Source organism: Schistocerca americana, chromosome 7 (assembly GCF_021461395.2).
Source record: "Schistocerca americana isolate TAMUIC-IGC-003095 chromosome 7, iqSchAmer2.1, whole genome shotgun sequence".
NCBI lineage: Eukaryota > Metazoa > Arthropoda > Insecta > Orthoptera > Acrididae > Schistocerca > Schistocerca americana.
The window spans coordinates 401,000,680-401,016,632 of NC_060125.1; positions in this window are offsets into that span (position 1 = coordinate 401,000,680).

Sequence of the window (15,953 nt, forward strand, 5' to 3'; positions counted from 1 at the left end):
CGGGCGGTTCGTTTCTGGTCGCGGAGCTGGCACCCGATGGCTTCCCAGTTGGGTTTCATCGGATTCAGCTAAGCCGAATTTAATTGCCAAGGGTCCACATATCTACCTGAGTTCACTATCAAGCTCATTAAACCACATCAGCGCGACAGCGCGATTCTGGACTTGTCACACTAAAAGTTATACTCCTGGAAAATGCCATCGCTGTGGGAAAGACATCAAGCATAAGGAGTAACAGGCGGTCACTAATAATGTTCACGTAGTCCACAGCTGTCATGGTACCTCCCATTACTGGCGCAGGTCCAATGGAAGCCCAGCTAAATGTCCCCCACAACATAATACTGCTCCCACCAACCTGTGTGCGTGACGTGCTGCATGTTTCGAGCAGCCTGTCGCCTTCATGAGAGCGTATTAGGACACGATCATCGAACTGGTTTAACAGTAAACGGGATTCATACAACCAGGCGACACGATTCATTTGTTCGGCTTTCCAATCTCGTTGATACCGTACCCACTGCAGTCACAACTGACGATGTTGAGTGAAAATGGAGGGGTCCTCTGCTACGGCACACCATGTTCAACACTGTGTGCTGAACTGTGTACTCCAAACGACTTACGCCTGCTCCAACAGTGTAGTCTGTCGACAGATCTGCTACACATGGTCACCTATTGTCCTTAAGAGGGTGGGCAAGCCTTCAAACCCTATGTTCTGTGAGGAGGTATGGACGTCCAACGTCATGTCGCCTATTCGCGGTTTCAGCATTCTTCAGCCACTTCCCATAAACGGTCACGATAGTCGCGTGTGAAGAGGAGACCAACATCGCCGAGATGGTCCCTCCCAGGCCCACAGCAATCTGACTTTTGTCAAAGCCACTTAAGTTGGCGGATTTCCGCATTAGCGCCACTTATCGTCATGAGAATAATTCCCCATTCGTCTCGGCTCCGTTCATATACTTCTCTCATGGATCGCGTGTCCTCAGCACGGTGGTCACTAGTCATAATCATCAGTATACATATAATATCCTTCTCCCCCCTCGCTCTGTCCATCTACTTCTGCCCCTCTCTTTGTCCTTCTCCTCTTCTTCCCCCTCTCTTTGTCCATTTCCTTCTCCAACACCTCTCATTATCCACCTCATCCTCTTCCCAACCCTTTCTTCGTCTCCTTCTGATTCCTCTCTCTGTTCAACTTGTTCATCCCCCACTCTCTGCCCATTTTCTCCCCCTCTCCTTCACTCGTCATGTCTTCTTTCTATCTCTCTCTGACCTTGACCAATGTTTATTGTTATTACAAACGAAACGTCGATTGGTATATGAAACCACTTAAAATGAAAGACTGAATCGCTTGCAATCCTTAACGTAAGGGTGTAGGATAGACCCCTCCACCTGCTGGATGTATGAGAATAGTAGCTTTACTATCGGTATTTCTCACGTTTTAATCTGTGTGAACGGGAAGAACGTTGGACGATTCAGAGTCCTCTGTCGTATTCTAAACAGAAGTCGATAATCCATAAATGCAACATTCATCTTTACTCTTAATACAAAGCAGCACACTGTTGCGCATACACTCCAAATTCCCACACATTGCGCAACGCACTTGGTATTTAGGGGGAATACTGAATGGACTAAGACGTGATCTGTAATTAGGACTGAGGAGGGAGGTACGCTAGCATTGTCCGTGCAGGGATGCAAAGCCATTGCAGTAGAGCGGCGTAGTGGTTACTGCCGGCATGGTGGCTTAGCGTGTTCGGTCAGTGAGCTTGCTGGTCTCTGTAATAAAGAAAAAAAACTGAGGGAAAGATCACCAACGAACTTCGGCGGGTGTCATAAGACGTCCGCTACGACCAAATACAAAGTACAATAACGAACAAAATGTAAAAAAAAAAAAAAAGAAGAAGAAATCGAAGAGGAGACCCAGGTTCAAATCCCGGCTTTCGTACAAATTTTTATTTGCGCTTCAATCTGCATGTAAACATCATTGATCTTTCAAACTTGAAATGATTGTTGGACACCCTATGTTTTCGTTTAATTAAAGCACCTCTGCCTGGGATTCAGGCAGGATCACACGTTTCGTTTGATGCTGAGATGCTCTTCCCATACAGTTAGAGACCTTCTCTAATACTAGCCGAGTTTAGGGGGAATACCAAGTGGGCTGAGGTGTGAATGGAAGTTTGAATCGATTAGGGGGACGTGATAGGGTAATTCGTGCAGTTGTGGGAAGACGCTGTGGCAGATGGGTAGTGGTTAGCACATCTGCATAATGAGCAGGAGACCCTCGTTAGAATCCCGGCCTTGGTACAAATTTTCATTCGTTGCTGCAGGCTGCCCGCATCTCGTGGTCGTGCGGTAGCGTTCTCGCTTCCCACGCCCGGGTTCCCGGGTTCGATTCCCGGCGGGGTCAGGGATTTTCTCTGCCTCGTGGTGGCTGGGTGTTGTGTGCTGTCCTTAGGTTAGTTAGGTTTAAGTAGTTCTAAGTTCTAGGGGACTTATGACCACAGCAGTTGAGTCCCATAGTGCTCAGAGCCATTTTTGCTGCAGGCTGTAAATACACATCATAGACGTTTGAGACCTGAAAAGATAGCTGAAACCATATAGTTTCATTTCATTGAAACACACTTGCCTATGTTTCAGGTGGAACCCCGTTTCATTCGATTCTGAGGTGTTTCTTCAATGCTGTCGGGGAGCCTCTGCAATAAAAACAGATGACGATCATACGAACAGAACAATGGGATTAAAGTCACTGTACTCCACTCTCAGGAAGTGTGCTTGTCAAAAATTTACTCCCACAGGCCTAGACCCTTTTTCCATTGAACGTTCATGTCCGAAAAAAGATGACTTCTCACACAGATTCGTCCGATATCATAACACTGTATCTTCCATATGAATATAAATGCAAACGTTGGGTGAATTTTAACTTACTAATCGAAACTAAAAGCTTCCCATGGCGCGAGATGTAAGTCGCCATTTAATTTGGCTGCCACTACGGTACGGATTGGTTCGCGCTCTCTCCATCGCTAGTGCATCACGTAATATGTATCAAGTCGCAATGGTGGCATCACATTCCCGAAATACATTTTGCGTTCTCAGAAAAGCTAAGGTAAGGTAAGGTTCGGCGTTCTTGCCCCTGACGGGCTAAAAACGCTCGACCGACCGCCGTTTCATCCTCTGACAATGGCGTCATCGGATGCGCTATGGAGAAGCATGTGCTAGGCACACCGCTATCCTAGGCACTGTCGGATTTATTGGCCTTGAAAAGGCTGCTAATAGGTCAAGAATCTCCTCAGTTGGCGACACGAGACTGAGTGCACCCTCCACCAACCCTCTCACCTAGCAAATATTCCTAGCAGCACCGGGAATCGAACATAGGTTCCATGTGGAGCACTCGTCTACGACAAACACTTAGCTACTGGGTCAGACTTCAGTTTCAGAAGATCCAGTTCAGGTGCAAATCTGAGGCGTGTTTATCGTCGTAACTGCTGGACTGAATCTCCTACAACGTAACGACCACATGGGTCTCATATTGCACCATTTTTCTCCACGGTCGTTTTACTTTAATGTACGTGATTTTTTGTTGGGTTGGTGCAAGCCTTCGTCTATGTGTCTCCAACTCGAACAACTTCTTGGATCCAGAGGCCTTTCCAACTCACAGGCATGTATGCATGTGTGGAGACTGCAGCAACGAATGGAAATTTGTACAAAGGCTATGATTCGAAGCCGGGTTTCCTCTTCCCTAGACAAATGCGCTAACCACCATGCTAACTGCACAGACTATCCTAAGACGCTTTCCTCCTCAATCCATATTCCCATTCACACCTCAGTCCACTTGGTACGCTACTGGCCATTGAAATTGCTGCACGAAGAAGAAATGCAGCTGATAAACGGGTATTCATTGGACAAATATATTATACTAGAACTGATATGTGATTACATTTTCACGCAGTTTCGGTCCATAGATCCTGAGAATTCGGTACCCAGAACAATCACCTCTTGCCGTAATAACGGCTTTGATGCGCCTGGGCCGGCCAGAGTGGCCGAGCGGTTAAAGGCGCTGCAGTCTGGAACCGCACGACCGCTACGGTCGCAGGTTCGAATCCTGCCTCGGGCATGGATGTGTGTGATGCCCTTAGGTTAGTTAGGTTTAAGTAGTTCTAAGTTCTAGGGGACTTATGACCACAGCAGTTGAGTCCCATAGTGCTCAGAGCCATTTGAACCATTTTTTTGATGCGCCTGGGTATTGAGTCAAACAGAGCTTGGATGGCGTATGCAGGTATAGCTGCCTATGCAGCTTCAACACGATACCACAGTTCATCAAGAGTAGTGAATGGCGTATTATGGCGAATCAGTTGCACGGCCACCATTGACCAAACGTTTTCAATGTGTGAGAGATCTCGGGAATGTGCTGGCCAGGGCAGCAGTCGAACATTTTCTGTGTCCAGAAAGGCCCGTACAGGACCTGCAACATGCGGTCATGCATTATCCTGCTGAAATGTAGGGTTTCGCATGGATCGAATGAAGGGTAGAGCCACTGGTCGTAACAAATCTGAAATGTAACGTCCACTGTTCAATGTGCCGTCAATGCGAACAAGAGGTGACCGAGACGTGTAACCAATGAAACCCCTTACCATCACGCCTGGCGACAAGCCAGTATGGCGATGACGAATACTCTTTTCCAATGTGCGTTCACCCCAATGTCGCCAAACACGGATGAGGCCATCATGATGCTGTAAACAAAAGCTGGATTCATCCCAAAAAAGGACGTTTTGCCATTCGTGCAATCAGGTTCGTCGTTGAGTACACCATCGCAGGCGCTCCTGCTGTGATGCAGCGTTAAGGGTAACCGCAGCCACGGTCTCCGAGCTGATAGTCCATGCTGCTACATACGTCGTCGAACTGTTCGTTGCAGAGGGTTGTTGACTTGCAAACGTCCCCATCTGTTGACTCAGGGATCGATACGTGGCTACACGATCCGTTACAGCCATGCGGATAAGGTGCCTGTTATCTCGGCTGGTAGTGATACCAGGCCGTTGGGATCCAGCACGGCGTTCCGTATTACCCTCCTGAACCCACCGATTCCATATTCTGCTAACAGTCGTTGGATCTCGACCAACGCGAGCAGCAATGTCGCTATACGATAAACTGCAATCGCGATAGGCTACAATCGGACCTTTATCAAAGTCGCAAACGTGATGGTACGCATTTCTCCTCCTTACACGAGGCATCACAACAATGTTTCACCAGGCAACGCCTGTAAACTGCTGTTTGTGTATGAGAAATCGGTTGGAACTTTCCTCATGACAGCACGTTGTAGCTGTCGCCACCGGCGCCAACCTTGTGTGAATTCTCTTAAAAGCTAATCATTTGCATATCACAGCATCTTTTTCTTGTCGGTTAAATTTCACGTCCGTAGCACGTCATCTTCGTGGTGTAGCAATTTTAATGGCCAGTAGTGTATTTAGGAGGAATACCGAGTGGGCTGAGGTTTGAATGGAAATTTGGATTGAGGAGGGAAGTCAGTACATCTACACGAAGCCATTTTGTAGGATGATGTAGTGGTTAGCGCATCTACCTAGTGAGCTGCAGTTACAGATACGAATTCCGGCTTTGGTACAAAATTTCAATCGTTGCTTCAACCTCAATATTTACAGGAGCTTTCGGTGAATTGCAGCGCCACATCGACAAAGAAATGACTGCAGTAACGCCAGGAAAGCTCGGAAATGTATGAGACGGGGCTTAAATGCCTTGGATATTCCAAGTCCTTCCGGTAGAAAGAACAGTGACCATTTGTGAAAGGTAAACGAAAACTACGATCTTATAGGTAAATGTGAAAAGTGTAGCAATGTTCCATGTGCACTGATGTAATCCAGGCAAAGTGTTGTAAATCCTGATGGATCTTTTGATGATGATGTTTGGTTTTGGGGGACGCTCAACTGCGCGGTTATCAGCGCCCGTACAAATCTCTCCACTTTCTCGAATGATGATGAAATGATGAGGACAACACAAACACCCAGTCATCTCGAGTCAGGTGAAAATCCCTATCCCCGCCGGGAGTCGAACAGAGGACTGCGTGTTGTGGAAGCGAACGTGATCGCGAGACCACAAACTGTAGACGTATCTTTTGAATGTGTTTATCCTAATTTCTATTTTTATTTACGTAAATTATGAAATAGAATGAATCATTTGAAAGAGCTTGTATTTAAGTCCAAATTTTTAAACAATATTCAGTTTTAAACAAATGTTAATTTATTACATTTTCCACGTGACTGAGACGACATTTATATAATAATTATACGCGAGTTTTATAGCTATTAATGTGTGATGGCCGAGATTCATATGTCATTTTGTTCGAGGTAGGTACCATCATAAGCCTGAATGGATATTTAAATGAGGTTTCAACAAATTGGTGTTCTCGCTTTCCCGCTCCTTAGCTTCTACAGTTTATTACATTCTACCAAAGTGAAACTGCAACTGCGCCAGGTGGCATACAGGTATAACAAGTTATTTTATTAATTTACTCATTACCGTAGAAGTACGTACTGGGAATGGACAGAAATATGAAAACACCGCGTGAAATACGAGCTTCAATATAAATACAGAAGCTACCCAGGCCTCCATGTTGCGCTGCAATATTTGACCACGAACAGCACTTGAGCTACGTCCCCAATGCTTTTCGTCTGCCAGTCGTGGTCAGAAGAGTGTTCGACGTAGTTGTGAACGCATTACTTCGCAGATAAGTGACTTCTAACGTGGGGAAACTGGTATTACTTGTGTGGTGGATTCTTCCATAACCAGGGCAGGTGAAGTGTTTCGTGTTTCAACAGGCACCATACTCAAGATTTATATCGCATACATGGAAGGCGGAAAAACATCATCCTCTAAGTAACAACGCTGACGAAAGTGTGTTCTGAGCGATCGTCACAGACGGCCATTGAAGAGGACTGTGACGAAATCCAAGCGGCGACAGATTCCAAATTCACCCCGGAACTGAATGTCCAACTCGCGAACCCTGTCAGCACCAAAACAACACGAAGGGAGCTTGTTAGCTGGGAACTAAAGGGAGATTTGGAACTCCAAAACCAATCATCACTGATGCAAATACTCATAAAAGGGATACTTGGAGCCAAAGACACAAAATCTGGACAATGAAGCAAGAATAATGTCAATTGATTGGATGGTTCTTTCTTCACATTGTTTCCAGTCTATGGACGAGATTAAGCCCAAAGAGTGAAACATTATGTGGTTTTGGTGATGATTTGTGCAGCTATATCGCAGTATTCTATGGACCCTATGGTTAACACGCAACCTCACGTTAATAGCAAGCTTATGTGAACATTTTGGTTGATCAGGTCCGTCCCATGGTGCAATGTTTGTTCCCCAATGGTGGTTCTTTGTTCCAAGACGACAGGACCCCTGTTGACCTATCTCGCATCAACCAGGCCTGGTTTTGTGAGCACAAGGATGAACTGTCGCATCTTTCCTGGCCACTACAGTTAACAGATATCAGTATTAATGAGTCCTTGTGGTATACTTTGAAGAGAAGTGTGGGTGAGCACTATCCACCTTAATCATTGTTTTCTGAACTTACCACTATTTTGCACAATGTATGACATGATTTCCCGAGAAATGACACAGATTATGCATTTATCCTTACAGGGAGACTGGAAATTGTTTTAAATGCCTACAGTGTTCCTACACCATATTAGGCCAGTACTGTGTTGCGTTTTTTGTGTTTCCATATATTTCGTCTGAGGCCGGCCGAAGTGGCCGTGCGGTTAAAGGCGCTGCAGTCTGGAACCGCAAGACCCCTACGGTCGCAGGTTCGAATCCTGCCTCGGGCATGGATGTTTGTGATGTCCTTAGGTTAGTTAGGTTTAACTAGTTCTAAGTTCTAGGGGACTAATGACCTCAGCAGTTGAGTCCCATAGTACTCAGAGCCATTTGAACCATTTATTTCGTCTGAAGCATTACTTGAAGAAAGACATTTCTTTTTAACAATGGTTCTGACCTTTCAGATGTAATAAATGATAGACGTACACGAAATAGCGCTACATTAGGATCGTTGGGTATAAAACATCTACAGTAATGTCTCGATAAACAACACTATTGGAATTATTGAACGTAATCCGCTATCCAATAGCAAGATTAGTACTGCAAAGTGTTTAGAACTAACTACATTTCTAAAGATTTTGTTTTGGTTTATAATTTTTTATCGTCAGTGACAAAATATATTGTCAAGATGATGGGATTGGGATGGGTAACAGGGTGCTTTAGCAGATACTTTTGTGAACTGTTTAAAAAGTAAATATTTTGTCAAGTTTCCACAGCTAAAACAAAAAGAGATATAATATATACATAATGTTGACGACATTTTATTACTGTCAGAGGGTGACACCAATGAGGTCAACGCAATTGCCCAAGCAACTGGTAGCATGCGCCCAAAATTATTTTTATTAAGGAAGTTGACCTTGCTATTACGAAAATTGACAACAACCATTTTAACATACGGTTTAAGGAGCATTCGCAGCAGCATGACAAATTGCTTTAGGACTGCAATTTTCCACACATTGCAAAAAAGGATTAACCTCAAGTTTTTTTAACATCTTAAAATTCACACAGCGAGCAAACTAGACAACTCAATGGACAGTGCGATTTTGTAACCAAAGTCTACTTTGATTTGTTTTATATCTACATCAATTCTTTTTCTTTATTCAATTTCAATGCCCCAACCAGAGCAGGCTGTTATTAGCATAGGCGCTGCTCTGCAGCCGATTCAAATGGTTCAAATGGCTCCAAGCACTATGGGACTTAACATCCGAGGTCAGCTGTCGCCTAGACTTAGAACTACTTAAACCTAACTAACCTAAGAACATCACACACAGCCGTGCCCGAGGCAGGATTCGAACCTGCGACCGTAGCAGCAGCGTGGTTCCGGACTGGAGGGCCTAGAGCCGCTCGGCCACAGCGGCCGGCCATTCAACCGAGAGACATAACGTAACAGAGAGACATTTAAAACAGTATAAAGGAGAAAATGTGGTGGAACAGTTACATAAAAAATTGGAAACACAATGGAAGATAGCATACAAATGGAGGTGACTGTAAAAATGGAGATATAAATCTAAAAAGTGTACATAAAAAAACACACGCTGTGACAATTTAAAGAACACAAGGCGAACTATGGCCGCAGCATAAAAGCATAAAAGTTGCGATGGGCGGCGTAGCACATAACAATCATGGACAGCAACACTACATACTTGTCCAGAACACGATTAAAATCACAGCACTTGACGTCACTGTGCGAGTAGAACAGCACCAAACACAACACTGACGTAGCACACCAATGATGAGGAATACAGTGAGAGGATGTGTCATGGGTACAGAGACGAGGGAAAAGGGAAGAAAGAGGGCACTAGCAGTGCTTAAAGGGGGTCAGAGAAAGTGAGACGGGCTAGGGGGTGAGTTGAAGGGAATCAGCGAGGGAAGGACATGAGAGGGAAACAGCCAAGGAAGGAGTGCAGAGGCTCAGGGAGAACAAAGAAAAACTGCTCTGGGGGACAAAGAGGAAAGAAAAAAGGGATGCTCTGAAGAGTGGAGGGAGCACAAGGCCATGCTACAGTTGGTAGGAAGGGTAGAAGTCATGGTGAAGTTCATTATAAAGCATAGGAAGGGGCAGGAAATTACATTGATGAAGGAGAACGTGGAGGTGGGGGGAGGGAGGGAGGGATACAATGATGAAGGTGTGTCATCAGGCAGGGGTTGTAGAGGAAGGTGGACACGAGGGGGTGGCAAGGGATCAAGCGTGCAGAGAGTGTAAAGATGCAGATGTGTTAGACGAAAAGGAGTGGGTGGGGGAAGGGGATGAGGTCATACAGGAGTTGTGTGAGGCACAGAATGTACCCACAAGGCAGAATGCATGCCATTATAAGATTTGGGAGGCCCTATGGAAGTGGGGAGGAGGTGGAGGTCCAGGCAATTCTGGCATAGTGGATGATAGGATGGATGAGGGATTTGTAGGTGTGGAGGATGGTGGAAGAATGCAGTCCCCATCTCTGGTCAGACAGGTGTTTCTGCTGGCTGTTCAGCGGATGATGGCTCCTGGTGATGTCATGGTCGAGGGTGAGGCCAAGGTATCTCAGGGTGGGAGTGAGCTATATGGGTCGACCATAGATGGTTAGGCAGAAATCATGGAGACAGAAGGAGTGGGTGGTGTGGCCTATGATGATTGCCAGGGTCTTGGAGAGACTGATATGAAGGAACCACAGGTTGCACCAATGGTGAACTAGTCAAGGTGGATTTGGAGGGTGTGTTGGGACGATTGAAGGGTAGAATAAAGAGCCAGGAAGGCGGTGTCATCAGCATATTAGAGGAGATGGACAGGGGGGTAGTGGCTTTGGCATATCGGCTGTGTACAGAAGATGGAGGAGAGGAGAGAGGATGGAGCCTTGGAGGATGCCAGCAGTGGGATAAATGATCTGAGCTAGCAGGACTCTACATCAATTTTTTTTTTCTTTATTGTGATTTCATTCCCCCACCCCTTATGGGTAGGGGATGGTTGTCAGTGGCACAATCCGCCACTCTTCAGCCGACTGACATGACAGCTAATACAAGAAGAAAATGATACACAGAAAGGCAACACAGGAGAGGGTGGAACACAATGGTAAAGGTGGGGCAATGGGCTGGGGATGGAGAGGAAGGGAGACATCAGAGGGTGAGGGGGATTGAGGTGGTGGACAATATATAGGGTGTGGATATCTTCAAGGAAAAAGAGGTGGGGGAAGAGGATGAGGTCATGGAGGATGTGCTTGGAAGATTGGAGGTGGAAGTGGAAGGCGAGGCAGAGTGCATGGCCTTAGAGAATCTGGAGGGTTTTATAAAATATGTGAGGGGCAGAAATTCAAGCAACCTTGGCGTAACAAAGGATGGGGCAGATCAAGGATTTGTAGGTGTGAGGGATGGTGGAAGGATGCAGGCCCCATGTCTGGCCAGACATGAGGTCTGCTGTGAACTTTGTGTTGGATGCTAAGGAGATGGGGAGTCCAAGCGAGGTGGCAGTTGAGGGTGAGGCCAAGGTGTTTGAGGGCGGGAGTGAGCTGGATAGGACAGCCATAGATTGTGAGGTAGAAATCATGGAAAGAGCGGGTGGTGTGTCATATGATGATCGCCTGGTTGATACGGTGGAACCACTGGTTACACCAAGTGGTGATATAGTCAGGGTGAGTTCGGAGGGTACATTGAGACTGTTGAAGAGTAGGATCAAGGGCTAGGAAGGCGGTGTCATCAGCATGCTGGAGAAGATGAACCTCTGGGGGAGGTTTGGGCATATCAGAAGTATACAGGAGATAGAGGAGAAGGGAAAGGACGGAGCCTTGGGGCACGCCAGCAGAGGGATAGAAAGTACTGGAGTTGGAATTGTGGATAGTCACATAGGAGGGACGACGGGAGAAGAAGGAAATGACGAGACACATGAAGTTGATGTGAGAGCATTGTTCTGGAGATTGGAGAGGAGCCCAGGATGCCAGACACTGTTATAGGCAATCTGGAGGTCAAGGGAGTTAAGTTGGAGGGAAAGAAGATTGGTAAGGTTAAGAAGGTGGTCATCAGCTGAGAAGGAAGGCCGGAAGCCACACTGGGTAAGGGGAAGGAGGCGGCGCTGGTTAAGGTGGTGGTGAATACGGCGAGAGAGGATGGTGTCAAAGACCTTACTGACCACGGAGGTGAGAGAGATGGGACGATAGGAAGAGGTATCAGAGGGGGGTTTGTCGGGTTTAGGGAACAGCAGGACACGGGAAGTCTTCCACAGGTCTACATCAATTCCCGAACGTCTCTCTTGTTAATACATTTTGGTCTTTACGTAGTAGAGAGCCCTTTATGTATTTACTTCGTTTTCTTATGATGAGTGTGTTACTCTCATTATTTCTCGTCCATGTTGTGTTTATACATTGTATTTCCCTAACTAGTATTTTGTTAATTGACTGGTACAGTGTTTCATTATATTTTTCTTGGAAAGATGTGTTGCGGTGTACGAGGGGCCCTCTGGCGGTGAAGTTCCTTGGATCACTTGTCGATGTTCTGCTGCTCAAGCCAACAGACGGTGCTGATTACTTACTACGGTCTGTTTTAATTCATTTCGCTTCTTCCTCTATTTGTTTCATCATTTTTTTATTATTCTCTGAAATCCATAAGGTACTGTGGCCGACACAATGAATCGACTAGCGAGCGTCGTCCCAGTGAACTGATCTACTTTGTTTCTTGCCTTTGTACAGAGCAGACGTGATGTATGTAAGTCTCCCTTTCTGTTAGTACAAGCTATTGATTTATAATTAAATATGTTTGGATTTGGTTATACTCATTTTTTCCTTATAAAATCAAAGTAATCCCCCAATCTGTAAGTGACCATTTTGTAGTGTTTGTTACAGAAAAGGTAGCTGGAACCGCAAACTCAGCAGATCATGACGAAGAGACGCAATGTGTCGAATGCAGTTCGCCTTCAGACATTGAATTCATTCACTATAGGCAAAGCATGTCCCTGAGAATATTTGCCGATCATTTAACAGTGGCTTGCCATCATTTTGAGCAAGGACAAAATATTGTCGCTTCTGTTAGGTACACGCCCCACGAAACTGATGGTGGTATTAAACTGCTACAGCTCACAAAAAGTAAAACTTCAAAAGCTAATTTCTTATTTTCAAATCAATGCGTTGTGTTTAGATGCGTATATTTGGCAATAGGATGAATGCGCGCCACCATACACAATGACCGTAGCTCCAGTGCTCTTATTTGTCAATCAGTTTATCACAATTCCTATCTTCATTTCAATTTGAAGATCAGGAGTACTTTTAAAAATTATCTAGTTATTCTGGAGTCTAAATTGGGACATTGGAAATTAAATTTTACATGTCTAATGCATGTTGTATTTTCATTCCAACATACAGGAAGACGTTTTGTACACAAAAATTGTTGTGACGATATTGTTGTCCACTGATGTTATACGGACACTTATCTAAGATAAAAACTTATTATAACACGACAAATAACTGTAAACAAAACGTAAGGGACGCCAGCACAAGTAGCCCGCATTTGCATTTTCGATATCTTCTCAGGATCCGATTAGTTAATGACTTGCGCGTTTTAAAGCTTGTGTAAATCAGTTAATAGTCGTGTAATGGTTGTTGTTGTTGTTGTCTTCAGTCCTGAGACTAGTTTGATGCAGCTCTCCATGCTACTCGATCCTGTGCAAGCATCTTCATCTCCCAGTACTTACTGCAACGTACATCCTTCTGGACCTGCTTAGTGTATTCAGCTCTTGGTCTCCCTCTCCGATTTTTACCCTCCACGCTCCCCTCCAATGCTAAATTTGTGATCCCTTGATGCATCAGAACATGTCATACCAACCGGTCCCTTCTTCTTGTCAAGTTGTGCCACAAACTCCTTTTCTCCCCAATTCTATTCAATACCTCCTCATTAGTTATGTGATCACCCCATCTAATCTTCAGCATTCTTCTGTAGCAGCACATTTCGAAAGCTTCTATTCTCTTCTTGTCCAAACTATTTATCGTCCATGTTTCACATCCATACATGGCTACACTCCATACAAATACTTTCAGAAACGACTTCGTGACACTTAAATCTATACTCGATGTTAACAAATTTCTCTTCTTCAGAAACGCTTTCCTTGCCATTTGCAGTCTACATTTTATATCCTCTCTACTTCGACCATCATCAGTTATTTTGCTCCCCAAACAGCAAAACTCCTTTACCACTTTAAGTGTCTCATTTCCTAATCTAATTCCTTCAGCATCACCCGACTTAATTCGACTACATTCCATTATCCTCGTTTTGCATTTGTTGGTGTTCATCTTATATCCTCCTTTCAAGACAATGTCCATTCCGTTCAACTGCTCTTCCAAGTCCTTTGCTGTCTCTGACAGAATTGCAATGTCATCGGCGAACCTCAAAGTTTTTATTCCTTCTCCATGAATTTTAATACCTACTCCGAATTTTTCTTTTGTTTCCTTTACTGCTTGCTCAATATACAGATTGAATAACACCGGGGACAGGCTACAACCCTGTCTCACTCCCTTCCCAACCGCTGCTTCCCTTTAATGTCCCTCGACTCTTATAACTGCCATCTGGTTTCTGCACAAATTGTAAATAGCCTTCCGATCCCTGTATTTTACCCCTGCCACCTTCATAATTTGAAAGAGAGTATTCCAGTTAACATTGTCAAAAGCTTTCTCTAAGTCTACAAATGCTCCCAATGTACGTTTGCCTTTCCTTAATCTATTTTCTAAGTCGTAGGGTCAGTATTGCCTCAAGTGTTGCAACCTTTCTGCGGAATCCAAACTAATCTACGATGAGGTCGGCTTCTACCAGATTTTCCATTCGTCTGTAAAGAATTCGCGTTAGTGTTTTGCAGCTGTGACTTATTAAACTGATAGTTCAGTAATTGTCACATCTGTCAACACCTGCTTGCTTTGGGATTGGAATTTAAATTCTTCTTGAAGTCTGAGGCTATTTCGCCTGTCTCATACATCTTGCTCACCAGATGGCAGAGTTTTGTCAAGACTGGCTTTCCCAAGGCCGTCAGTAGTTCTAATGGAATATTGTATACTCCCAGGGCCTGGTTTCGACTTAGATCTTTCAGTGCTCTGTCAAACTCTTCACGCAGTATCATATCTCCCGGTTGATCTTCATCTACATCCTCTTGCATTTTCATAATATTGTCCTCAAGTACATCGCCCTTGTATGGACCCTCTATATACTCCTTCCACCTTTCTGCTTTGCCTTCTTTTGCTTAGAACTGGGTTTCCATCTGAGCTCTTGATATTCATACAAGTGGTTCTATTTTCTCCAAAGGTCTCTTTAATTTTCCTGTAGGCAGTATCTATCTTACCTCTAGTGAGATAAGCCCCTACATTCTTACATTTGTCCTTTAGCCATCCCTGTTTATCCATTTTGCACTTCCTGTCGATCTCATTTTTGAGACGTCTGTATTCTTTTTTGCCTCCTTCATTTACTGCTTATTTATATTTTCTCCTGTCATCAATTAAATTCAATATTTTTTCTGTTACCCAAGGATTTCTGCTAGCCCTCGTCTTTTTACCTACTTGATCCTCTGCTGCCTTCACTACTTCATTCTTCAGAGCTACCCAATCTTCTTCTACTGTATTTCTTTCCCCCATTCCTGTCAATTGTTCCCATATGCTCTCCTGAAACTCAGTACAACCTCTGGTTTAGTCAGTTTATCCAGGTCCCATCTCCTTAAATTCCCACCTTTTTGCAGTTCCATCAGTTTTAATCTACAGTTAATAACCAATAGATTGTGGTCAGAGTCCAGATCTGCCCCTGGAAATGTCTTACAATTTAAAACCTGGTTCCTAAATCTCTGTCTTATCATTCTATAATCTATCTGATACCTTCTAGTATCTCCAGGATTCTTCCGTGTATACAACCTTCTTTTATGCTTCTTGAACCAAGTGTTAGCTATGATTAAGTTACGCTCTGTGCAAAATTCTACCAGACGGCTTCCTCTTTCATTTCTCTCCCCCAATCCATATTCACCCACTATGCTTCCTTCTCTCTCTTTTCCTACTCTCGAATTCCAGTCACCCATGACTATTAAATTTTCGTCTCCCTTTCACTACCTGAATAATTTCTTTTATCCCATCATACTTTTCATTAATCTCTTCATCATCTGCAGAGCTAGTTGGCATATAAACTTGTACTACTGTAGTAGGCATGGGCTTCGTATCTATCTTGGCCACAATAATTTGTTCACTATGCTATTGGTAGTAGCTTACCTGCACTCCTATTTTTTATTCATTATTAAACCTACTCCTGCATTACCCCTATTTGATTTTGTATTTACCACCCTATATTCACCTCACCAAAAGTCTTGATCCTTCTGCCACCGAACGTCACAAATTCCCACTATATCTAACTTCAACCTATCCATTTCCCTTTTT